Source organism: Hyla sarda, chromosome 7 (genome assembly GCF_029499605.1).
Source record: "Hyla sarda isolate aHylSar1 chromosome 7, aHylSar1.hap1, whole genome shotgun sequence".
NCBI classification, from domain to species: Eukaryota; Metazoa; Chordata; class Amphibia; order Anura; family Hylidae; genus Hyla; species Hyla sarda.
In genome coordinates, this window is record NC_079195.1 from 204,867,196 (window position 1) to 204,892,785 (window position 25,590).

The 25,590-nt window shown below is 40.6% G+C and overlaps 1 protein-coding gene across 7 annotated transcripts in view; it reads left to right on the plus strand.

Moving 5' to 3' along the window:
* LOC130283237 (cytosolic carboxypeptidase 6-like) overlaps positions 1-25,590 on the plus strand; it is a 1,802,518-nt gene that overhangs the window by 57,016 nt on the left and 1,719,912 nt on the right. Inside the window, exon 1 of one of the 7 annotated variants that reach the window (XM_056532456.1) lies at positions 3,869-3,888. The exons of the other annotated variants lie outside the window; for them this stretch is intronic. The gene's annotated coding sequence lies outside the window, so the exon portion shown is untranslated. Of the gene's footprint in view, positions 1-3,868; positions 3,889-25,590 lie in introns of those variants that run through there. 7 annotated transcript variants of the gene reach the window in all.

A 25,590-nucleotide genomic window follows, 5' to 3' on the forward strand; every position in this document is an offset into this window, starting at 1 on the left:
CAACAATGGCCCACATTTATCATTGACTTTAGACTGTTTTTTGTGTAAAAAAAAAAAGGGGCAAAAAAGGAGCAAACAGGGTTTTTGCGCCTTTTTTTGCCCCTTTTTGTTTACACATTTCTGCTGATTTTGAGTTGCAATCCACTGATTTTGGCAATAGACATGATATGGAAGGGATTTATCATTGCACCTTTTTGTAAAAAGGAGCAAAAAAAGGCACAAAGCCACTGAAAAGTCTCTAAAACGACACCAGCCCAGACATGGAGTAGCTTTTTGGTGTATGTGAAGACAGAAATTTCAGAAAATGTGACCTGCACAAAATTTATCAAATGCTCTTTGACCACTTAATAAATTTGGTGTTCCTACACATTATCAGCACACAAAAAAAAGGTGCAAAAAAATGCTTCACTTCACTGCAATAAATCATACAAATAAAATCAAATTAAGATTGAAAATAATAATAATAATAATCTAAATGAACGTAAAAATGAATGGAAAAAAAGTGGTAGGAGGTAGAATAGAATAAAATAAATAAAATAAAATAAATACAATGAATACAATATATAACTGGCTTGACACGAGGAATGATGTGTTGTCACAAATAATATGTAGGGGACATAGTGGGCCCCGCTGGCCATCCTTAAAATAAGAATACAGCCAGTGTGACCCAGAGTGTCCCCTACAGAAATCCGAATAATTCAAAATTAGAATTCAGACCCTTGGGTTCCAAAGTGGTAAATTCATAGATTTTTTTGCTTTATAACTATATAACTCCCTCCTGTCCAATTTTTTTAAATTATTTGTAAACCAATGTAGGATAAACGAGTCAGTTCTTTACAATAGTAAAGTGTGCTGACAAGGGATGTTTCACGTTGCCATTTTTAATATTTGTTAAATGTTCCAAAATACGTGTTTTAAGGGCTCTTTTAGTTCTTCATATATACTGTTTTTTACAGCTACATTCTATCAAATATAGGACTCCATTTGTATATGTGGTCTTCTATTGACCATTTAAAATCATTACTACATGAGATCACTTCAGTGTTTTTTTAGGGCCTTTTATTTTTATACAGTTAGGACATATGCCACATGGAAAGAAACCTTTGGTGCTCAACCATGTTTTTGACTTTCCCGTTTTTGTTTGAGTGGAGATTTGATGGAAGGGGCTATTGTTATTCCCAAATTGGAAGCTATGGTATAAACCATAGGAGGGCAATTCGGTAAAGACCCACCTATCTCTTTATCTTGTTTGATTATGTGTCAATGTTTCTTGATAATTCTTTCGATTTTTTTTATATTCACTATTATAAGGTGGAATCATTTTAACATTATGGTCCAAGGCAGTTATATATTGTATTCATTGTAATTATTTTATTTTATTTATTTCATTCTATTTTACCTCCTACCACTTTTTTTATTTTTCATTCATTTTTATGTTCGTTTAGATTTTTATTATTTTCAATCTTTATTTGACTTTATTTGTATGATTTATTGCTACATTTATATGTATAAATACATTGTTGGTATTGGCATTATATTTGATTGCTTTCATTTTTATTTTTATTTTTTTATTCTTTATTTCTATTTTATTTTTGTTTATTTTACATATCTCACATATATTCTAATATTGTTTTATTTTTATTATTATTTTCAATCTTAATTTGATTTTATTTGTATGATTTATTGCTACATTTCTATGTATAAATACATTGGCCCACATTTATCATTGTAGTGTAAGTGAATCATTTTTTTACACGTTTTTTTTTTTTGCTGATAATGTTTAGGAACACCAAATTTATTAAGTGGTCAAAGAGCTTCACATACACCAAAAAGCTACACCATGTCTGAACTGGTGTAGTTTTAGAGACTTTTCAGTGGCTTTGTGCCTTTTTTTGTTCCTTTTTACAAAAAGGTGCAATGATAAATCCCTTCCATATCATGTCTATTGCCAAAATCAGTGGATTGCAACTCAAAATCAGCAGAAATGTGTAAACAAAAAGGGAGAAAAAAAAGGCGTAAAAAACCCTGCTTACTCCTTTTTTTGCCCCTTTTTTTAGACACAAAAAACTGTCTAAAGACAATGATAAATGTGGGCCATTGTTGCTATCTGCATTATATTTGATTGCTTTCATTTTTATTTTTTATTCTTTATTCCTATTTTATTTTTATTTATTTTACATATCTCGTATATTCTAATATTGTTTCATTTTCAGATATGATTTAGTTGAGCCTTTCATGGTGTTCATTCATTCACTTATTCTAATGTTCTTTCACAATACCACATACATTAGTTAATTGTATCATAGTAAATATGTATTAAGATACAAAATATCTCACAATATCTCGCAATTCACAGTCAATCCATTTCTGTTTTTATATCTCACAATGTGACAACCTGTTTCTATTTTTTCAAATTACAACCATATATGTATAAAAGGAACCACTGTCTTCATTGTTGTATACTTCTACTGAGGAAAGGGTCGTTATGATAAAAAGTACCCTGAAACACGTCTAGAAGATTGTATTTAACGCATCATTAACGCACCACTGTCATTTGAGACATCTATCAGTGAGCACTATCGCTACTGCAAGTCCGACACCGCTTGCCTACAATAGTCACAACCTCCATCGATCCAGCTCACCTACCTGACTGACGTCAAACGCCAAGGAATTCCATGTGGTCCGGCCATCGGAAATCTGTAAGCTGTAAGCTGTGTTTTTTCCTACCATCGATAGCGGCTTCCACCGGGTCTGTGGCAGGAAGGAGCGCACACCAGCGCCCGTACTCAGCATACAAAGACCCCGATTTGGACGGGTGCTTGCCGGCACCAATCCTCTGGAACGATCTACCTGACTATTCCATCTGGCTGGATGCGACTTGTTGCTGAAAAGTCATTTTTTAATAAATTCAGCACCAATGCATTTTTCTGTCTAAAATAGACTAGAATACATCATGGTCTAAAAAACCTCTGAAGCAAAAGTCACACATATTTAGACTGCGACTTTCTGTGCGACAAATTTAGACAGGAAAAAACTGTCTAAATCATTTGATAAATATCGCCCAATATCTCCTTACATTGTATACAGCGGTGTGTGATATATCTTAAATTTAATATTGATCTATTGCATTCACCTCTTCACAGGGGCCCTGTGAAAGGAGGTTTTATATCAATATACATATATATATATATATATATATATATATATAATAAATTTATTTTATTAATTTTGTTATATGCATTTTAATAAATGTATCTATTGTTTTCATCATACATTTGAAGCACAGTTCCTTTAATTATCCATCACGTATCAGTATATCTGATATTGGCCTTGAGGTTATGGTTATAATATATTATTCTTTTTACAAATATTTATTACACCTAAGGTGTAGGTGTTCAACCATATTACACCTCGGCTAATCAATTGTGAGCTGCACATACCATATTTTCTATTTAGATTTGTAATTTACTTCTATTAAAAAATCTTAATCCTTCCAGTACTTATCAGCTGCTGTATTCTCCTGAGGAAGTCGTCTAGTTATTTTCTGACCACATTGCTCTCTGCTGCCATCTCTGTCTGTGTCAGGAACCGTCCTGAGCAGGAGAGGTTTGCTATGGGGATTTGCTGGTACTCTTTCTTAAGTTACCAATTCCCCTTCTTCCTGGTTGTATCTACAAGAAAAAAAAAGCCTAATTGTATCAAAGTGTAATAGTCGGAGTCTGGCTATTTGGACACCTGGCTCGGCCTATCTATAAATGTTGCACTCGCAGGCACTTTCATTTGTCATATACCTTTGTTCTGCAGGAAAAGCTCAGTGACCAAGAACTAGATGTGTCTAACCTTGGAGAGATGGCTAGAGGTTTCGACATGACAGCGGAATACGTGATAGTATGTGAAAATCCTACCTCTCCTACTCATTGGGCCTCATTTTCTAAGAGTGCAGGGTTTTTCCTAGTGTGAAAACTTGTAGGATTCCTCTCTATTTACTATGGGGATCACAGATTTACAAGTTGGGAAAATTTTCTGACCAGCTTTTTCTAGGTGGAAATTTCCAGCCATTTATTCACAAGATTTTCTGTGAATTCTATAGTAAATAGGTCAGGTTGGGAAACCACGCTCTCTTTTTTGGCTTTTCACAATGCAGTGTCAGGTTAGTTGGATTTTCCTGTCGCACAGTGTCTGAGGCATATCACAGACAGTCTAAGGCCTGGGTTCTCAACCTTGGGTACACGTACCCTTAGGGGTACGCCAGAGGCTGTCAGGGGGGTACGCGAAAGCGCTGACAAATACCGGCCATGCATTGGCCAGTATTTGTCAGCGCATAGCCGCAGCAGCTCACTGTACAGTAGCGCGGCCCGAGCCCTAAGTGAGCTGCTTGGTTGCCGGGGAGACGTGTGGCCTCCCCTGACGTTGCGCGGAGTTGCCGCACAGAGCAGGGGGACGTCACACGTCAGTGCGGCCCCGCCGAACATCCCGTGAAGGAGCAGGCAACGGGACCGCAGGACGCCAGGTAAACAACTGTATGGGACAGAGGGGGGACTGTATGGGACGGAGGGGGGGACTGTATGGGACGGAGCACAAGGCATTAAGATGGAGGGGGAGAGGGATAATGGTGGAGGGGGGATGGGGAGTAATAAAGCACAAGGCATTAAAATTTAACGCCTTGTGCTTTATTACTCCACCCCCCCTCCTACGCCATTATCCCTCTCCCCCTCCATCTTAATCCCCTTGCGCCATTCCTCCTCCCTTTGATCCCCTTATGCCATATCGGATAATAATGGCACAAGGGGATTAAGATGGAGGGGGGAAAAATGGCAAAAGTGGATCAGAGGGAGGGGGGAATAATGACACAAGGGGATTAAGATGGAGGGGGGGGTTGATTATCCCCTCCTCCATCTTATTCCCCTTGTGCTATTATCCCTCTCTCCATCTTAATCCCCTTGTGCCAATATTCCCCCCTCCCTCTGATCCCCTTTTGCCATTTTTCCCCCTCCAACTTAATCCCCTTGTGCTACTATTATCTGATATGGCAAAAGGGGATCAGAGGGAGGGGGAATTATCAACCCCCCCCCCCCTCCATATTAATCCCCTTGTGTCATTATTCCCCCTCCTCCATATTAATCCCCTTGTGTGATTTTTCCTTAAAATGGAGGGGGGGGGGGGGGGTTGATTATCCTCCCCCCTCCCCCCCTCCCATCTTAATCCCCTTGTGTTATTATTCCCCCTCCATTTTAATCCCCTTTTGACATTATTCCCCCCTCCATCCTAATCCCCTTTTGCCATATTGGATAATAATGGCACAAGGGGATTAAGATGGAGCGGGAATAATGGCAAAAGGGGATCAGAGGGAGCTGGGAATAGTGGGACAGGGGGATTAAGACAGAGGGAAATAATGGCACAAAAGGAATTTAAGATGGAGGGGGGATGCATTAATATAAAGGTAAGAACACGACTTTTGTCCGCGGGTACCCCTCGCGCGCAAATTCCGCGTGAGGGGGCACCCACGGACATACTTTCAGGCCTTGGGGGTACGGTCGCCGAAAAGGTTGAGAACCACTGGTCTAAGGGTGCATTCACACCACGTTTTTGCAATACAGTTCCTGTATCAGCTTTTTGATGAAAAACTGATTCCTCAAAACCTGACTAAACTGTATCAAAACGTGTGTACAAATTTCAACCCATATACAGTTAAAAACCGTATACGGTTTGAAAAATGATGTCCGGTTGCATCCGTTTTTTAAGGAAAAAACGTATATGTTTTTAACTTTTCACTCCATTTTGAATAAAGTTTCACTTGTTTGATTGAAATTCCAAGAAAAAAACTGTGCAAAGTAAAAAAGCATATGGGGAAAACCGGATGGAACCGTATGCACATACAGTTCTGTACTGTTCCCATTGACTCCCATGTTAAAAAAAAACATATACGGTTTAATACAGTTTATCACCGAGACCAAAAACCGTGGTAGACTACGGTTTTGGGTACGGAAAAAAAAAAATGACAAAACCGTACAGGATGCAAAACGGACACAACCTGATAAATCTTTTGGCATACGCTTTTTAATGGAGAGTCAATGCATACGGATTTCAATGCGGTTCCGTACAGTTTTCACATTGAAAACGTATACGGGAACTGTATTGCAAAAACGTGGTGTGAATGCACAGTAAGACACATCTCAGACACTGTGCACCAGAATAACTTGGAAAAATCCGACAAAAACTAGTGGGTTTTAGCTTAGTAAATGAGGGTCATTATGTTGTCATGTGACCCCAAGGCTCTAACCCATTAACTGATCCCATATGGTCAGATTTTTAACTGTTAAAATGCCCATAGCTGGCACCACTGATGTTGTACTAATACATTATTAATCCAAATGTATCCATAGCTAGAGAGCAAGAGCCAGAGCCAGATTGATTGTTCACTATGGTGCTCTTAAATTATGCATCTTGTATATGTATTTAGTGGCATGGTTCCAATCCTAAATTAAGTGGTCACATAGATTTGGGAAACATCCAGCAAGTTCCCGGACTCTTTTATGCAGTTTATTGTATTGTGTTTATTTTAGTCAAGAAGAAAATGGCAGGAAAAAGAACAAATTGATCTAAACATAGTGGAAAAAAGTCCTGACATTAGTCTTACCAGTGTGCGGCTTTACTGCTTTATCTTAAAATAAATGATTATTGAAATCCTGTTATGAATTTGCCTTTCTCTATGGGTCTGTATTTTTAGACTTGATTATTATTTTTTTTAATCTATTATTTGCTAGAATGTCATTACAGTGCTGCTGTTTGGTGTTACATACTGAATTTGGCCACTTATGCATATTTTTGAGCATCCAGTTTTAGTATAAGCCTCTAATGTCCACCTCAAACAGCACACTTGAGTCTGACATTCACTTTCCTACTTCTTTTGCTATACCCTCTTAGAGTTTGTTCACACGGCGGAATTTCCGTGCGGAATTCCGCAGAAGAATTCTGCCTGAAATTCCACCGTAATTTACCGTACTTCATTATGCTTTCAATGGGATTCCGCAGTCCCATTTAGACAGCAGGAAATTCTGCTTTCAGCATTCCAGATAAATAAAAGACCTCCATCACCGAAACCGCCAATGAGGGTGCTGGCCCTCTTCATCATCACTGAACCCCCTAGAAGATGGCACCGCAGAGACCCCCATATTAGAGACCCTGTTTCCCATACAATTCTCCCTTTCCCCCCATCTGGACCTCAGTCCAGACGGTTATGAGCCACTGATTCCTGGGTTTTTCTTTTACCGCCCAGGAATCCAAATTGACCCCACAGTCCTCACTGAAATGTTTTTTTTTGTCTTCAGTGAGGACTTTGTCAGTTCGATGGCGGCTCAAGCAAACTTCTACGCCCAACAGTTTGTGGCCCAGCACCCCGATGCAATAGATGGAACCCCATCAATGCAGCTGAGAAAAGGACATATTGGGGGCTTGTCCTGCATATGGGCCTAGTCAAAAAAACTAAGATTAGGTGTTAAGGTATATTTGGTTATGATCCCTAAAAACCAGAGATCTTGCTTATCTGTGTGCTTCCCAAATTAGCCTTCCACCCTCCTCTGAAGGTTATGTAACGGCCAGAAAGATCAACACACAACAAAAACATGTGGGGTGGAGGTCTCTGTTTGAACATACCGCTAAGCTTTTATTTATAGTCCACTTCACACTCCATCCAATGGGACAATAACATGAAGTGTTTCCATTTCCAATACAGCAGAGTAAACAGTTTGGACAAAACCATTTAGGGACAGGCAGTGTATATGATTCCCTTTCTCTCTTGGTCAGCAGAGAACCACAGGACACCACTATTTAAGGGCAACAATGTATATCTAGCACCTTTATGTATAGCTTCTCCGGGAGGGGGATAGGCAATCAGGACACACACAGGACAGAATCATGGCAAAGTGGATACAAGGAGGGCACTGGCAGCGATCGCGGTACCACAGGCTATTAACCCTTTAGACGTGGCGTTCAAAGTCAGTGGGGCTGATCAGGACTACCGCAGTGAAAATGCGGTGTCCTGATCAGCTAGGACGCGAGCGGAGGGTCATTCACCTTCCTCCGGTGCGTCCGATCGGTGAATGATTCAGGCTTGAGCAATCGATCGCCGATAACACTGATCAATACAAAGCTATGGCTTTGCAGTGAACAGTACTGGCAATCAGTGTATGCAATGTTATGGCCCCTTATGGGAGCTATAAAATTGCAAAAAAAGTGTAAAAAAAAAGTTAATAAATGTGATTTAAACCTTTCCCTAATAAGTCCAAATCACCCCCTTTTCCCATTTAAAAAAAACAAACATGTAAATAAAAATTTATATAAACATATGTGGTATTGCCGCGTGTGTAAATGTCCGAACTATAAAAAAAATCATTAATTAAACTGCAGGGTCAATGGCGTACGTGCAAAAAAAAAATAGCGTATTTTTGGTCACTTTTTATATCATGAAAAAAGTCAGATCAATACGAAAATGGTACCGATAAAAACTTTGGTGTAAAAAAAAAAAGATTAGGTGTCATTTTTACCGGAAAATGTACTGCGTAGAAACGGAAGCCCCCAAAAGTTACAAAATGGCGTTTTTTCTTCAATTTTGTTGAACAATTATTTTTTTTTCTGTTTCGCCGTAGATTTTGGGGTAAAATGACTGATTTCACTGCAAAGTAGAATTGGTGGTGCAAAAAATAAGCCATCATATGGATTTTTAGGTGCACAATTGAAAGGGTTATGATTTTTAAAATGTGATGAGGAAAAAACGAAAGTTCTGACATAAATGCTAAAAAAAAAAACACATGTGACCCCATTTTGAAACCTTTACACCTCAAGGAATGTAACAAGGGTGAAGGGAGTATTTACACCGCGTAGGTGTGTAACAGATGTTTGAAACAGTGGTCCGTAATAAAAATTCACAGCCAATCTGTCAAACACCTGTGGGGTGTAAATGCTCACTGAACCCCTTGTTGCATTCCTTGAGGGGTGTAGTTTCCAAAATGGTTACATGTGGGGGGTTTCTGGCACCATGTTCTGGCACCATGGGGGCTTTATAAACGCAGCATGGCCCTGAAACATCTATATTAGGGTGGGTTCACATTAAATTTTTCCCCATATGGGAGCACATACGGTAGGAGGGAGCTAAAAACTTGCGCTCCTGTATGTAATTAATTTCAATGAGCTGACCGGAGTGAAACGTTCGGTCCGGTCTGCTCATTTTTGCCCCATATGCGCTTTTTCCCCGGACCTAAAACCGTGGTCGACCACAGTTTTAGGTCCGGTTGTAAAAGTGCATACGGGGCACAAATGAGCCGACCGGACCGAACGTTTCACTCCGGTCTGCTCATTGAAATGAATTACATACCCTGTAAGGGGGAAAACTTAATGTGAACCCACCCTTAGCCAAATGCACTTTCCAAAAGCCCAAAGGTGTGCCTTTACTCCTGAATCCTACAGTGCGCCCGCAGAGCACTTTATGTCCACATATGGGGTGTTTCTGTGATTAGGAGAAATTTGGTTACAAATTTTGTGGTGCTGGTTCTCATTTTACCCCTTGTAAAAATTAAAAGTTTGGGGCTACACCAACATGTTAGTGTAAAAAATTTAATTTTTCATCTTTACGGCCCTCTGTTCAAAAAATGTGTTGGACACTTTTGTTTTCCAATTGCTCACTGCACCACTTATTACATTCCTTGAGGTGTGTAGTTTTCAAAATGGTGTTACATGTGGGGGCTTTGTAAATGCAGCAAGGCTCCCAACAAACTATTCTAGCCAAATCCCCTCTCCAAATGCCAAATTGGGCTTCTTCCCTTCTGAGCCCTGTTGTGCGCCCACACAGCACGTTACATACACATATGGGGTATTTCCAGACTCTGGGGAAATTGGGTCACAAATGTTGTGATGCTTTTTCTCTGTTTACCCCTTGTGAACATGTAAAATTACGGGTAACACCAGCATTTTAGTGTAAAAATTCTAATTTTTTTATTTTTGCGATCCCCTGTACCAAAAAATTGTCAAACATCTGGGGGTTATTAATACTCACTGTACCACTTGTTATATTCCTTGAGGGGTGTAGTTTCCAAAATGGTGTCACATGTGGTTTTCTGGCACCATGGGGGCTTTGTCAAGTGTCATTTTGAATACTTTGAGGGGTGCAGTTTTTATAATGGGGTCATTTATTGGGGATTTCTATCATGAAGGCCCCCAAAATCTACTTTAAACTGAAGTGGTCCATGAAAAATTCAGATTTTGAAATTTTCTTGGAAAATTGCTGCTAAACTTTGAAGCCCTCTAATGTCTTCAACAAGTAAAAACATGTCAACTTTATGATGGCAACATAAAGTAGACTTATTGTATATGTGAATCAATGTGTTGTTTATTTGGAATGACCATTTTCCTTACAAGGAGAACATTTCAAATTTAAGCATAGATGACATTTTTGAGTACAATATGTCACGTAAACCATCTCGGAATCATAATGATAAGTAAAAGCATCTCAGAGATATTAATTCAGAAACTGACACAGGTCAGGTACTCTGCCCCTAGACATCTTATCCCCTATCCAAAGGATAGGGGATAAGATGTCTGATCATGGGGGGTCCTGCCTCTGGGGACCCCCTCGATCTCTCCTGTAGCACCCCCATCATCTGGTGCACGGAGTGAGCCTCTCTCTGTTCCTGATGACGGGCGATACAGGGGCCAGAGGATCGTGATGTCATGGCCCCGCCCCCTCGTGACTTCACATCCCGCCCCTCAATGCAAGTCTATGTAGGTATATTTTTTTATTTAAACTTTTCAATTATTCCACAGAAAGGGTCTTTTGAAATATATGGAATGCGATGCAGATTTCTCCATGAGGCGTAATGCAGGCAAAATTAGTTGTCATTTGAATATACTAAACACTTTATTTGCAATTATCTTGGTACAATGAATATAATCTCATTTTGCCACTTTTATGTAACGATTCCATTAGTCACAACACTACTCAGTCAAACGTTTAATGCATTATGCTTTTGTATAAAAGCATTTTACCCCGCTTTATGTAGACTTGTCAGTAAACTACAATTCATAGAAAAGTATATTTGGGGATCCAGTTTTTTCGAGTATTTTTAAGCTAAAAGTGTTTCTGTATCTTTGATGAAATGGCTTTCTAATGTTATTTACATCGGTAATTATTATTTGACATGCTTCTCTAAAGTAGAGGGAGTAACTTATATTCCATAAGTAATGATCTGTCAGCCGTGCGATTGCCTGCATACAATGGAGCTATGCATTTTGTGGGCTAAACTTGTATTCAGTCTCTGTAACTATAAGTAGGGAATATCTAGTATAAAAGGAACACACAAATTATACACTGTGCTGTGCTTAGTGCAGAGTTTAAAGGGGTTATCCACCATAAGGTGATTTTAGTAAGTACCTGCCAGACAGTAAAGGACATGCTTAGAAAGGATCTGCACTTGTCTTGAGGCTAAATGGCTATGTTGTGAGATTACCATAACACTGTGGCTAGCTTTTTGTGAACTGGTATTTCCTTTTTGAGTTTTCTTCTTTGCCTACAAATCCCATAATTCCATTTTCCTCCCTTCCACACATCAGCCACTCCACCCATTGAAACATAAATGAGCTGCATCAATTCAAAAGACCTACAGGGTGCCTACAGCTGTTGCATTAGAATCACTGTGAAAAGCTGCCCCCTTATTTTACCCTTCCATGCAATTTTTGTGGCGTTTTCAGGAAAAAAAAAAATATGTGTATTAGCATAGTATTTTATTTGGCGTCTTATACCATGCTTCTTTTTCATTAACAATCATTTGATTCTTTTATCGTGTGACCCAAGATTTTTTTATTGAAAAATTGTGGCAATTGGCGTCTTTTCCACCAATAGAACTCTATAAATGCCACAATTTATTTAAACAGCGCTTTTAAAGTTCAATTGAGTTAAAGGGATACTCTTGCAGTTATCTTTTTACACAAAAATGCCCCGGTTGCAGGACTTAGAAATTAAACAAGTCCATATACAGCTGGAACTTCCTGCAGTCACTAGAGGCCAGAAGCATCTCTACCTTTAGGACAAGCTTGATGACGTCGCTCATTGTGCGCAATTCTGAGGAAGAGATGCTTCCGGCCTCTAGTGGATACCGGCAGTGTGGATACCTAGTGCATTTTATAGTAAGAAAGGAAAGAAATCAGCTTACCTAGTGTTTTCATGAATTTCCTCCAGCAGGGATGCAGTTTCCACTTGAACTCTCTCATGCAGTAATCCAAAACAATGATCCAGCGAAATTTTTTTTATTAAAATCCATAACCTTTATTGTGTTTTGTCAGTGGCTGGAATACCACGTCACCATTGGTGGGTTAATGCCGCACCTTGGTTAGAAGCACTGCTCTGGAGCCTTGGCGGGCTAGACCAAATAATGTTGCAAGCTGGATGTTCCCCACCCCTGATTTACTAGAGAGAAAGTTTTCTTCTGCCTAAAAGAGATCTTATTTGCATAATGTACAATAATCCTTGAAATAATTATGTGAGATTATCCTATAAATTATTGTTTTCTGTGTTGTCACAACAATCTAAATTATGAATTTTACCAGGGATATAGTACAGTAGCTGAGAAAAAGCTTCTGTAAAGACATTTTGCACTTTATACTAAATAGATGTTGGAAATTGATCAAATAAAAGATATTTAATGGATGGATGAAGTAAAGCTTGAAATGGAGAAGATAAATGATTGTCATAAAGCCAGATATGGAGCTGAAAAGTAATTATTAGTATAATTATAGGCATCTTATGTGAATGTTAATGTTGGAATTTATCCATGAGGAAAGACTGTGAGATGGAGTGATCCTGGCGAAAATCCTACAATAATGATAGTTGTGTAAGACATCTATATACCAGCATGGACAATTGCTTGGCAATATACTTTTGGGTTCATGCCATTTTTTAAAAATCTTCCACCCATTGTTCTCCTAGAAGATTCTGTGTAATTGGGTTAAAAAAGTTCTTTGAGGAGCTGCTCAAAATGGTTCTGCAAACCGCTAATCCTAAATTTATATTGATTACGTAACAGTTTAAATGAATACCAACATACTGTAAAAAATACATAAACAACTTTTCTTTCCTATTTTGTCTTAGAAACTTTAACATTATGTAAATTCAGCATATGTCTGAGGTACGGTGTCCATATTTGGACATCATTAGGCATCAGACAAACCTTGGTCACACCTCAGACCAACCTCCCTCAGCTCTCAGCCAAACCTCCGTCATGCCTCAGACAAACCTCGGTCATACCTCAGGCAATCCTCCGTTACACCTCAGACAAACCTTCCTAAGCTCTCAGCTCTCAGCCAAACCTCCGTCATGCCGTTAAAGTTTTCCAGCCTCCCTACGCTAACTGTGTAGCAGAGGAAAGCAAAACATGCGCTCTGAGCGATACGGACAACAGCGCATGTGCGCTCCTAACGCTGTCTCACGATTGCGCTGATGTTCACATGGTGAGCAGTGGTAGAAACTGGGTCACCTGCACTATCTACCTATAAATTCAAGTTAGTGCACATGACTCTGCTGTAAGATTGCCTTTAATAGTAGGTAGTATCCCCTTGTAGGTAGTATAGAAAGGTGCAGACAGACAGCAGTCCCCCTTTGTAGCCAGAAGGACCCCCCTGTAGACAGCAGGGCCCCCCTTTGTAGCTGCTCACTTTCCGGTGTCTCCGCTCCGCAGCCCCGTTCTCATCACTGCTGCTGCACCATTCTGCCATCTACATAATGGCATCTTATGGAGGAGCATGTGACATACACGTCACTCTGTTTCCTCCGTAGTTACGCTGGGCGCAGTGGAGTGACGTGTATGTCACATGCTCCTGCATAAGATGCCATTATGCGGACGGCAGAATGGGGGCAGCGGTAATGATGCGAACCAGAGCATGGGGCAGCGAAGAGGAGCACTCCATCAGGTATCGGATTTGGTATCAGGTACATTAGATGAGTCCCCAATACCATGCAGATACCTGGTATCAGCCCTGATACTAGTATCGGTATCGGGACATCCCTAGTGATCAGTATTAGAGAGTGTGAAAGCTGAACCTGAGACCTTGTAACACTAACGAGTAACATTACACTGGGGAGGGAAATGGCTAATTGGCCCAATTTGGGTGTGCTTACTTTTGTTGTCAATGTTTAGAAATTAATGGCTTTGTGTTGAGTTATTTTGAGTGGACAAAACATTAAACACTGTTATACAGGCTCTGCACTCAATACATTGTAGCAAAGGGTCATTTCTTTAGTGTTGTCACATGAAAAGATAGAAGAAAATATTTATAAAAAATACTGTATATGGTTCAGATGTCAACAACTTTATAACGTACAGTGGGGGGGGGGGGGAAGTATTTAGTCATCGACCAATTGTGCAAGTTCTCCCTCTTAAAAAGATGAGAGAGGCCTGTCATTTTCATCAGAGGTATACCTCAACTATGAGAGACACAATCACATTGTCTGATTTAAAAAAATTTTTTTTGCAAATTATGGTGGAAAATAAGTATTTGGTCAATAACAAACGTTCATCTTAATACTTTGTTATATACCCTTTGTTGGCAATGACAGAGGTCAAACGATTTCTGTTAGTCTTCACAAGGTTTTCCCACACTGTTGCTGGTATTTTGGCCCATTCCTCCATGCAGATCTCGTCTAGAGCAGTGATGTTTTGGGGCTGTCGCTGGACAAAATGGACTTTCAACTCCCTCCAAAGGTTTTCTATGGGGTTGAGATCTGGAGACTGGCCACGCCACTCCAGGACCTTGAAATGCTTCATACGTAGCCACTCCTTCGTTGCCTGGGCGGTGTGTTTGGGATCATTGTCATGCTGAAAGACCCAGCCACGTTTTAACTTCAATGCTCTTGCTGATGGAAGGAGGTTTTCACTCAAAATCTCACAATACATGGCCTCATTCATTCTTTCCTTTACACGGATCAGTCATCCTTGTCCCTTTGCTGAAAAACTGCTGCAAAAAGCATGATGTTTCCACCCCATGCTTCATAGTAGGTATGGTGTTCTTTGGATGCAACTCAGCATTTTCTCTTCTCCAAACAAGACGAGTTGAGTGTTTACCAAAAAGTTCTACTTTGGTTTCATCTGACCATATGATATTCTCCCAATCCTCTTCTGGATCATCCAAATGCTTTCTAGCAAACTTTAGACAGGCCCGGACATGTACTGGCTTAAGCAGGGAGACACGTCTGGCACTGCATGATTTGAGTCCCTGGCGGCATAGTGTTTTACTGATGGTAGCCTTTGTTACTTTGGTCCCAGCTCTCTGCAGGTCATTTACTAGATCCCCCCATGTGGTTCTGGGATTTTTGCTCACCATTCTTGTGATCATTTTGACACCACGCGGTGAGATCTTGCGTGGAGCCCCAGATCGAGGGAGATTATCAGTGGTCTTGTATGTCTTCCATTTTCTTCACACCAAGCTGCTTGCCTATTGCAGATGCCATCTTCCCAGCCTGGTGAAGGTCTACAATTTAGTTTCTGGTGTCCTTTGACAGATCTTTGCTTTTGGCCATAGAAAAGTTTGGAATGTGACTGTTTGAGGTGCCATTAACCTCTTAACCTCCTGAGCGGTAATCCCGAGCGTGACTCGGGGTTAATTTTCCCTGCCAGGATCGGTAACCCCGAGTCACGCTCAGGGTAGAATTACAGAGTTCCCGGCCGGGCTGCATGATATATCGCAAAAGCAATGCGATATAGCGATGCGGCCCGCCGGGAAAATATGCGATTATCTGCTCTGGTCGGCTCCCGTTGCGGGGGCCGGCCAGAGCAGGTAAAGAAAAATACTAAAAGTCAGTGTTTCCCTACCAGGGGGCCTCCAGCTGTTGCAAAACTACAACTCTCAGCATGCCCGAACAGCCAAAGGCTGTCCGGGCATGCTGGGAGTAGTAGTTTCACAACAGCTGGAGGCCCCCTGGTAGAAAAACACTGAGCTAAGTGTAAAAGGAAGAAGTAGTAAAATAAAAAAAACTTTTGCTCACCTAGTCCCGGTCCCTGCAGATGCCGTTCCCCTCCGTGCGGTCCGGGGTGTCCTCTCTTCACTATTCATCTTCTAGGACCTTTCACTTTTCAGCCAATCACAGGCCGCAGTGGTGTAAAGCCTGTGATTGGCTGAAGGGGAAAGGGCTTGTTCTGCAGCAAATACACTAGGTTTGAAATCTGCCCGGCAAACCTAGTGTATTTGCTGCAGGACAAGGTGAGAAGGGGGGATGAATGTGACAAAGGGGGGAATGTGACAAGGGGGGAATGTGACAAGGGGGGAATGTGACAAGGGGGGGAATGTGACAAGGGGGGAATGTGACAAGGGGGGAATGTGACAAGGGGGGAATGTGACAAGGGGGGAATGTGACAAGGGGGGGAATGTGACAAGGGGGGAATGTGACAAGGGGGGAATGTGACAAGGGGGGGAATGTGACGGGGGGATGTGACAGGGGGGGATGTGACAGGGGGAGGGGAATGTGACAGGGGGGGAGGGGAATGTGACATGAAGGGGGGATGTGACAAGGGGGGGGGATGTGACAGGGGGAGGGGAATGTAACATGAAGGGGGAGAATGTGACAAGAGGGGGAATGTGACAAGGGGGGAAGAATGTGACAAGGAGGGGGGAGAATGTGACAAGGAGGGGGGAGAATGTGACAAGGAGGGGGGAGAATGTGACGGGGGATGTGCCAAGGGAGAGGGGAATGTGACGGGGGAGATGTGAAATGGGCGGAGGGAGATGTGAAATTCAGTTAAAAAAAATTGTACCGCTTTTGGTACACATTTCCAGACAGAATCATACCGCCAGGGAGGTTAAGGATGCAGGTTTTTTTTAGTTTTTGCATTTTCGTTTTTTCCTCCTTACCTTTTTAAAATCATAACCCTTTCAATTTTCCACCAAAAAATCCATATTATGGCTTATTTTTTGCGTCACCAATTCTACTTTGCAGTGACATTAGTCATTTTACCCAAAAATCCACGGTGAAACGGAAAAAAAATCATTGTGCGACAAAATCGAAGAAAAGACACCATTTTGTAACTTTTGAGGGCTTCCGTTTCTACGCAGTGCATATTTCGGTAAAAATGACACCTTATCATTATTCTGTAGGTCCATATGGTTAAAATGATACCCTACTTATACAGGTTTAATTTTGTTGTACTTCTGGAAAAAATCATAACTACATGCAGGAAAATTTATACATTTCAAAATGTCATCTTCTGACCCCTATAACTTTTTTATTTTTCCATGTACAGGGCGGTATGAGGGCTCATACCTGAATCTGATCTGAAGTTTTTATCTGTACCATTTTTGTTTTGATCGGGCTTTTTGATCACTTTTTATTCATTTTTTAATGGTATAAAAAGTGACCAAAAATACGCTTTTTTGGACTTTGGAATTTTTTTACGTGTACGCAATTGACCGTGCGGTTTAATTAATGATATATTTTTATAGTTCGGACATTTACGCACGCGGCGATACCACATATGTTTATTTTCATTTTTATTTACACTGTTTTATTTTTTTATGGGAAAAGGGGGTTGATTCAAACTTTTGTTAGGGAAGGGGTTAAATGATCTTTATTAACACTTTTTTTGAAACTTTTTTTATGCAGTGTTATAGCTCCCATAGGTACCTATAACACTGCACACACTGATCTTTTACACAGATCACTGGCGTGTATTAACACACCTGCGATCAGTGTTATCGGCGCTTGACTGCTCCTGCCTGGATCTCAGGCACGGAGCAGTCATTCGCCAATCAGACACCGAGGAGGCAGGTAAGGGCCCTCCCGGTGTCCTGTAAGCTGTTCGGGAAGCCACGATTTCACAGCGGCGGTCCCGAACAGCCCGACTGAGCAGCCGGGATACTTTCACTTTCGCTTCAGACACGGCGGTCAGCTTTGATCGCCGCGTCTGAAGGGCATCACCGCTATCGGTGATGTCCTGTATTAGCCGCAGGTCCCGGCCGTGACCCCGCGGCATATCGCGGGAGCCGGCGGAGGACGTAAATATATGTCCTTTGTCGTTAAGGGGTTAATACATGTAACGAGTGGAGGATAGAGGAGACTCTAAACCCCTTGCCACAAATGGACGTTCATTAACGTCCATTTACGGCTCCCGAGGTATGACACAGCATCATACCCGGTGGGTCCGGTTGCTATAAGCAACCAGTACCCACAGCTAATGCCGGACATTGCCGATCAGACTGATGTCCGGCAATAACCCTTTAGACGTGGCGATCAAACTTGATCGCGCGTCTAAAACGAAAGCAAACATTGCCGGCTAGATCAGTTGTTAAATCACGGCTTTCCAAACAGCTTGCAGGACGCGAGGAGGATCCCTACATGCCTCCTTGCTGTCCGATGCCGAATGACTGAGATCCTGGCAGGAGCAGTCAAGTGGCAGAAACACTGATCAATGCTATGCTATGGCATATGATTAATCAGTGTAAGAGATCAGTGTTATGCATGTTATAGTCCCCTAAGGGGGTTATAACATTGCAAAAAAAGTGTAAAAAAAAAGTTAATAAATGTGATTTAACCCTTCCCTAACAAAAGTTTGAATCACCCCCCCCCCCTCCCTTTCCCATTTAAAAAAAAAAGTGTAAATAAAAATAAACATACGGGGTATTGCCGCGTGTGTAAATGTCCAAACTATAAAAAATATATCATTAATTAAACCGCACAGTCAATGGCGTACACGTAATAAAATTCAAAAGTCCAAAATAGCGTATTTTGGTCACTTTTTACTCCATAAAAAAATGAAGAAAAAGTGATCAAAAAGTTTGATCAAAACTAAAATGGCACAGATAAAAACTTCAGATCACTGCACAAAAAATCAGTCCTCATACTGCCCCTTAAACGGAAATATAAAAAAGTTATAAGGGTCAGAAGAGGACATTTTTCAAGGTATTAATTTTGGTGCATGTAGTTATCATTTATTTTTTAGTAGTAAAATAAAATCAAGCCTATAAATTGGGTATCCTTGTGACCGAATGGACCTACAGAATAAATATAAGGTTCAATTTTTACCTAAAACTGCACTGCGTAGAAACGGAAGCCGCAAAAAATTGCAAAATACTTTTTTTTTTTACAATTTTACCCCACAAATAATTTTTTTCTGGTTTTGCCGTAGATTTTGTGGTGAAATGATTAATAGTATTACAAAGTAAAATTGTTGGTGCAAAGAACAAGCCCTCATATGGATTTTTAGGTGGAAAATTGAAAGTGTTATGATTTTTAGAAGGTGAGGAAGAAAAAACAACAGGGGTTAAAGAAGACGTTACAGGTCTGTGAGAGCCAGAAAACTTGCTTGTTTGTAGGTGACCAAATACTTATTTTCCACCATAATTTGCAAATAAATTATTTAAAAATCAGACAGGTTTTATGGATTTTTTTCTCATTATGTCTCTCATAGTGGAGGTATACCTATGATGAAAATTACAGGCCTTTTTAAGTGGGAGAATTAGCACAATTGCTGGCTGACTAAATACTTTTTCCCCCCACTGTATATAGTCTGCTTAAGAATGAAGGGTGGAAAGTAAAGATCATGTGGGAGGAAGGTACAGTATGTAACATGCATTGTTCATATTATTTAAAATGTCCCTGTCATTTAACCCCTTAAGGACCAAGCCCATTTTAACCTTAAGGACCAGGCCAATTTTATTTTAGCGTTTTCGTTTTTTCCTCCTCACCTTCTAAAATCCATACCTCTTTTATATTTCCATCTACAGACCCATATAAGGGCTTGTTTTTTGCGTGACCAATTTGTACTTTGTAATCAAACCTCTCATTTTACCATAAAATGTATGGCGAACCCAAAAAAAAAAATTTTTAGGGATGAAATTTAAATGAAAACCACAATTTTGTACATTTTGGAGGGATTTGTTTTCACACTGTACACTTTACGGTAAAATTGAGATGTGTTCTTTATTCTGTGGGTCAATACGATTAAAATGATACCCATGGCTAGATACTTTTATACTTTTCTAAAATTGCCCTATTTTGACCACCTATAACTTTTTCATTTTTCGGTATATAGGGCGGTATGAGGCCTAATTTGTTGCGCCATCATCTGTACTTTTTATCGATACCACATTTGCATATATAAAACTTTTAGATAATTTTTTATAAATGTATTTTGAATAAAATGTGACAAATAAGCAGCATTTTAGATTTTTTTAAAATTTTTTACGTTTACACCGTTCACCGTACGGGATCATTAACATAATATTTTGATAGTTCAGACATTTACGCATGCGGAGATACAAAATATGTTTATAAAAAAAAATAACGCTTTTTGGGGGTAAAATGGGAAAAACTGACAATTTTTTTTTTTATTGGGGGCAGGGATTTTTCACTTTTTTTTACTTTTTATTTTTTAAATTTTTCAACTTTTTTTTCCAACTTTTTATGTCCTCATAGGGGACTATCTTTAGCAATCGTTTGATTGCTAATACTGTTCAGTGCTATGCATAGGACACAGCACTGATCAGTATTCTCTGTAATCTTCTGCTCTGGTCTGCTCGATCTCAGACCAGAGCAGAAGACCCCGGGAGACGGCCGGAGCCAGGTGAGGGGACCTCCAGCCGCCATGCTGGACGATCGTATCGCCGCGGCAGCGCAGCAGGCGATCCGATCATTCATTTAAACTACCGCACTGCCGCAGATGCCGTGATCTGTATTGATCACGGCATCTGAGGGGTTAATGGAGGACATCCGCGCGATTGAGGATGTCGGCCATTCGCGGCGGGTCCCCGCCGTGTATGAGGTGAGCACCGTTCCGATGCTCGTGGTCATACACAGGACATAAATGTACGTCCTGGTGCGGGAAGTACCGCCAAACCAGGACGAACATTTACATCCGTGGTCGTTAAGGGGTTAACAAATGTTTTGACATATCACAGAGAAGTGTCAAAATGGCTGAGGTCTTGATGTTCAGATCACCATCAATAATTAGTAATAACCTGGAGAAGATAATGCCTGGGGGCTTCATATCCGTTTCGCTCTGATCTCCATCTCCATTTGCAGGACATGACCTTTTAGACTTTTAATGGAGCTTGTCTCCTGCAACTGGACAGAAATTGCAGTTAGCCATGGAGTGAAGCGCACAACTGCATGCCTCTTCTTAGTTATTCTAAGTATCTGTGAGGGTTTAAATACCCAGACCTGACAAACCAAAACTTTTGACATTTCAGAAGTTTTTTTTATATTGACAGGGACATTTTGAAGGTTCTTTTTCCAGACCACCTTATATTAGAGTAACATAGATGCAGAGTTAGCTGCAGTACCTTTGCTCTGATGCATGAACAACCCCACCTAGAGTAAATGGCATCAGTAATATAAATGGCATGTCATAGGTTGGAGCCTATATTGGACATCTTTGGGGAACTTCAAGTTACGCTCCCGTATAAAACCTGTAAGACTACTCCTTTTCTAGACCAGAATTATTTTACGTACTTTTTATATGCTATGCATTTTATTGATGTGAAAAGAAGAGATAGGGCGTCCAGCTCTCCCACGAGGTATCCAGTTCAGTTAAAATTCCATCTTTAATAAATATACATTAAAATAAGGGCAAAACAAATAAAATTAAAACAATGCCATCTCTTCTTTTCATTATTTGTACGGGATACAGCCCGCTGTATGAACCGTGCTCCCCTCTACACCTTGGACTCCGTCTGCAGTTGGAAACACGTTCACACTGGGCAGTGAGCTAAGCTGCGTTCATTTTTGTCTTTCTGATTTTATGGTTTTCCATGTAAGGGTCTTATCTTTGAGAGGACAAACAATCTCTAGGATCTTTTTAGTCTATAGGCCACTAAGAGTGTTGTACAACCTCTTAACACATAAAATTATGCCTGGTGTCTACTAAAGTTCATAGAAAATTGAAGATTTTCCTAGTTTTAATGACGGAAAATATAGATTTTATTAACGACAGGAGGCGAGCAATATTTGCATTATCTTTCTTTACTGAACTCACATAGCAGCGAAACAGTTAATGAAAGTTTGTAGAGAAGAAAACTTAGGTGTAACCAAGCATGACAGGTAATCACAGGTGCACTAATCATGCTCTTAGTACAGGTAATAAATAGCCAGGCAGGTTAAGTCCCACCCTCTTTCTGAGATGCGACAAAGTAATAAACAATTAAAATAAACCATAGTCCAGAATTCCGGAAAGAAACGAACAGACTATCAAACTGAAGACTCTTAGATGAAAACGAAGATCTTGAACTGGAACATGGAGTCATCAAAAACTTTTAGCGGAAAGGATTCTTCCGAAGAGTAGTCCATGGATATGGGATGAAGATCATCAATATGCTGAAAAATATAAAAATGGTAAATCATAATAAGGGAGGGATATAAATGATAGGGAGGGATATTGCTCGCCTCCTGTCGTTAATAAAATCTATATTTTCCGTCATTAAAACTAGGAAAATCTTCAATTTTATGTCCGACAGGAGGCTCCCAATATTTGCAAGTTTAAAGCTATAAAAACATAGGCAATAAATTATACATTATAGAATAGACATGGAGACATGAGTGTCTGGTCTGAAGTAAAATGTTTTAAATGTGTGTTCGGTTGACCAGTTGGCTGCTTTAAGAAGATCAAAGAGAGATCCTCCTTTTTGAATGGTTTTGGTGGACATAGCTCCTCGGGTAGAGTGTGCTCCAAATTTGGAAGTATCAATTCCAGCCATATCCATGGCTATCCTGACCCATCTTGCTAAGGTAGCTGATGTAACTGGAAGATGGGGTTTATAATAAGATATGAGTAATTGGGGGAGAGAGTGATTACGAAGAGAAGATGTTTTATGTTCGTAAGATTTTAGGCATCTAACTACACAAAGTTTGGGATGGTTAATGAAGGTGGGATAGAAGACCGAATGGATATTGGTTTTTGTACGTCGGGAAATAGCAAAATGAACCCCGTGGGGAGAAAAGGATCTATTTGAAATATCTAGAGCTTTGACATCTGAAACTCTCTTTATAGAAATGAGGCAAAGAAGTACCGTAAGTTTAATCGAAAGTAATTTCAAGGGAAGGAGATCATTATCTTCCCAAGAAGAAAAGAGATTGAGAATTAGGGAGACGTCCCAGGTGGATTCATATTTAGGACGAGGAGGTCTTTTGAGGCGAATTCCTTTCAATAATCTACATATAAGAGGGTGCTTACCAATTGGGAGAGAATTGATGTGTTCGTGCTCTGCCGAAATGGCAGAGCGATACAGATTTATAGTTCTGTAAGCTTTGCCTGAGTCAAAGGATTCTGAAAGAAAATTTAGGATATGGGAGATAGATGCTCGAACGGGATCCAGAGATTGTTGAGAGCACCAATGAACCCAAAGTCTCCAGGCTGATCTGTAAGCCTTGTGGGTACCTGGAGCCCATGATTCTGAGAGGATGTCTTTAGTTGATTGTGAAAGTTCGCAATCAAGTGGGGATTGCCTGTGATCATCCAGGCGATGAGTGATAGAGAGCCGGATAGGATCAAGGGGTGAGGGTTCCCTAGGGGGTCCTGAAGAAGACGAGGGAAGACAGGTAGGATTTTTGGAATATCCATGGATAGTTGGAGAACTTGGGGAAACCAAGTTTGGGATGGCCACCATGGGGTAATCAATACCATGGTCGACTGTTGAGTTATCACCTGAGATAATACTCTCGGAATCATTGCAAATGGAGGGAAAGCGTAGAGGGTTTTTTGTGGCCACAGTTGAAGAAAGGCGTCTATTCCCAAAGCTTCCGGGTCCGGTCTCCAGCTGAAGAAAAGAGGTAATTGATTGTTCAAGCGGGAAGCAAAAAGGTCCATATAAAGAGGTCCCCATATGGAATTGATAGAGGAGAAAACAGAGGAATCCAGTCTCCAGTCGCTGGAATCTGTAAGGAAGCGAGAATTCCAGTCTGCAATGGAATTGGCTAAACCAGGTAAGTATTCTGCTTTCAAAATAATATTCTTTTCTAAGCAGAAATGCCAGAAATCCTTCGCAATGTCTGATAAAGCTTTGGAAGTTGTACCTCCCAAGCGGTTGATGTACTGAACCGCTGAGATATTGTCCATTCGAAGCAAAATACAGCAGTGTGATCTGTACTTTGCGAAACTCTTCAGGGCAAAGGAACCTGCTAAGAGTTCCAGACAGTTGATATGAAGGTTGGCTTCGTTCTCTGACCATTTTCCTCCTGTGGTGAGTATCCCACAGCGAGCTCCCCAGCCTGATAGGCTGGCATCCGACTCTATGATAATGTCCGGAGTGTAATGAAAAATGGTCTTGCCATTCCAAGATTCTAGGTGAGAAAGCCACCATAGAAGTTCTTCCCTGGCTTCGATAGAGATGATTATCAAGTCTGAATAGTCCATGCCCTGTCTCAGATGGTGAATTTTGAGACGTTGTAAAGCACGATAGTGTAATGGTGCTGGGAAGACAGCTTGTATTGAGGCGGATAACAGGCCAATTATCCGAGCAAGTGCCCGTAAGGATATCATCCGTTTGCTCAAGGCAGATCGAATTTCTTTCCGAATTATTTTCAGTTTTTTGGTAGGTAGGCTTAAGATAGTTTTCTGGGTGTCTATCATGAAACCCAAGAATTCCACTTCCCTTGACGGGGTCAGAATTGATTTTTTGTTGTTGATGGAAAAACCTAGTGAGGTGAGAAGAGATATTGTCCATTGAAGGTGTTGGAGAAGAGTTGTTTGAGACTGAGCCATGATGAGAATGTCGTCCAAGTAAATAATTAGACGGACACCTCTGCTCCTGAGAATGGATGTAATGGGTTTCATGAGCTTTGTAAAGCACCATGGGGCTGACGACAGGCCGAAGGGGAGGCAGGTGAACTGCCATTTTTGACCTTTCCAGATAAACTGGAGGTATTGTTGGTGGGTGGAATGTATTGGAACAGTGAGGTAGGCATCTTTTAGATCTACCTTCACTAGCCAATCTCCTTGAATCAAGATGTCCCTGAGAAGGTGTATCCCTTCCATTTTGAAGTGTTGGTATAATACAAACTTGTTCAAAAGGCGAAGGTTGATTACTGGTCTGTATCCGCCATCTTTTTTCTTCACAAGAAAAAGATTGCTGAGGAAGCCTTGTGTGTGATTTGGGATTGGAATAATTGCTCCTTTGGAATGAAGGTCTATGATCTCTTGATCTACAAGTTCTTGGTCTGAAATTGAAAACTGAATTGGTATGGGAAGAGTGTGTTGTATTGGTGGAGTCATGAAGTCTATCAGGAATCCTGAAACCGTGTTCAGAATCCAAAGGTCTGAGGTTATTGAAGACCAAGCATGAATAAAATGTTGGAGTCTTCCTCCTAGGGGAAGAAGGAAAGAAGATAGAGGAACTGGACTTACCTGAAGATGGTCTGGTCCTGGGGTAGCCTCTGTTGCCTCTGGATCTCCATGGGCGTCCTCTAGTTGGAAAGAATGGAGCTGGAGTGAAGGAGGATGATTGTTGAAAGTTGCTTCTTTCTTGATTGGAGCCTCTAGGGTACTGCCTAGATGATGAGGCTCTGCTGGGAAAGCGGCCCCTACCTTTCCCAGCCTTCCCAAAAATTTTAGAGGGAAAAACTTTCTT